Source organism: Morone saxatilis, unplaced genomic scaffold (genome assembly GCF_004916995.1).
Source record: "Morone saxatilis isolate NCDOM2014 unplaced genomic scaffold, NCSU_SB_2.0 Contig19, whole genome shotgun sequence".
NCBI lineage: Eukaryota > Metazoa > Chordata > Actinopteri > Moronidae > Morone > Morone saxatilis.
The window spans coordinates 22820036-22822388 of NW_023339751.1; positions in this window are offsets into that span (position 1 = coordinate 22820036).

Here is a 2353-nt window from a genome sequence, read left to right on the forward strand (position 1 = left end):
ACAAGTACAGGTTTATTTACCATTTACATCTGTAGTCATGAAGTCCTTTGAAAGACTGGTGTTGGCCAACTCGAAGGACACAACACCTTGAATCTCCAGGGACATAGGATCATAATTGTGGACTTCAGCTCGGTGTTCAACTCCATCATTTAGCTCCAGCTCCAGCTCACCGTGCTACCCTCCACCTAGATTACAAACGTCTTGACTGACAGAAAGCTGGTGAGGCTGCTGGTACAGATGTCCTGCGCCAGCTCAGGAAGCTAGATCTGCCTAAGGAACTGCTGATCCAGTCCTACACATCATTCAGTCTGTTCTCTGTTCATCCATCACTGTCTGGTTTGGAGTGGCCACCAAACAAGACAGGAACAGACTACAACGGACAGTCAGGACTGCAGAGAGGATCATTGGTGCCCTTCATTCAGGATCTATACTGGTCCAGAGTCAGGAAGCAGGCAAGAAATATCACTGCAGATCCATCTCACCCTGGACACAACCAGTTCCAACTCCTCCCCTCTGGTAGGCACTACAGAGTACTATACACCAAAGCAAACAATCACTCAGACAGTGTCAGGAACAATCCCTGTACAATAATCCTCTTACTCTAACATCCACTGCACCTGAAAAGTATTTATTTATTTTTCCATTGTTGAATTTTAGTTTATTTTTTAAAACATATATATGTAAAGGTAACAAATATATGTATAACTGTACATAGTAGTTTGTCTATTTTGTTGAACTTCTTGTTCTGTTTATTTATGCTTAGTCTCTGTTTGTACACTGAGAGCAACGTAAAACCGGAGTCAAATTCCTTTTATTTGTTCACATACCTGGCCAATAAAAGTGATTCTGATTCAAGTGCGAACAAGTTGCTGCCTAAATTAAATACAATGAAAGACAATCGAGAGACAGATTGGTGCAGTGTTGGTAGTTATGTGTACAGTGTACAGGACTATTGTGGTGAAGAGGGAGCTTCATATATGGTTGAGGACTGGGTATTGAACCAAAGAGATAAGTACTCCAAAGAAGCTGAGCACAAGAGAAAAACACTGCTTTCAAACAACCAAAGACCAACATTCAGCACCCTGCCCACCTGAACACTAGTAATCACATCCTTCAATTGGAATACATGGAGCTGAACAGCTCTATGTAAACAGGACCTAACTGTCACAAACGCTTAACAGGGCTCTTTTAATTTCAGTTCCACAGTGCCCTTGGGTAAAGCACAGTTCTCTGAATAAACTGGTTTAGTGCTCAAGCAATGACAACCTCAATGATACAGCATGATGGATTCAGCTCCTGACATTGTAACTTAATCTCTGTCTCATTTGTTTCAACTGCTTATGGAAATGAAAGATCTGTTTCATGCTAATTCCACTCATTTGCTTATGGTTTCCTTGACATATGAAAATCATTTAATATAAATAGCTTACATCAACAGCCATTACTCCACAGAGCAGCCTACTCATCAAGACTGCAGTACAGCTACTTTGCCACTCTTGGTAAAAAAATAACGGTGCTAATGGCAATGGTGAGTACAATGTAGTGCTTTTCTTGTACTTCCTGTATCATTCATTCAGCTCACATAAGTTGACTGATTATAACTGTGAATATTTTCCTGCAAATAACGTACAGCGTGAGCAATGAATGTGTATGTGTGTATGTATTACTTTTAAAAAATCCATGCAATATGGTTACTGTAGGAAATATGTGTATTTTACTGCTGTCTATTAAAAACCAACATCACACTGTGCTTAGCCAGTTCATCAAATGGTAGTATTGCTGGTAGTTGATCTATCATTTTATATTCATTTCTTCAAAATTGAACCTGTCATATTTAAGATCACTAGAAACTTTGGAATTTTGCCTAAAATGTTAATTCAATTTCCCTGCGTTGGAAGAATACTTGGTATTAAGCAGAGATTTGACTTGATTGGCATGTCATGTTTGCTTTCTCTGCCCCTGATGGTTCTATTATATTCAATGTGACTCAATATGAAGAGAGGGCTGTAAGGTTATATTTCTGTTTTTGAACAAAAGGCTTCTCACTTGTTTAGAATTAACAGGTTAAAAAACCTGTGCTCAGGGTTATAATCTTCTGAATGGTTGGACTCGTTTGAATCTTTGCTTTTGCTTTAACCTTGACTTATTACACCTTGCTCAAGTGACATTTAGAAAGACGTTAACAAGGATGGGGACATCCCACATTAAAAGTAAAGCAGCAGCAGCAGCAGCAGCAGCAAAATTAAGCCGTTACAGCAGTTCACATCTGGACAACACCAGAAGAGTAAGGCAACAAACAAAAAATAAAGTTATGATATAAGAATAGAATATTTCCTTGCCCTTGTTGCCAAGG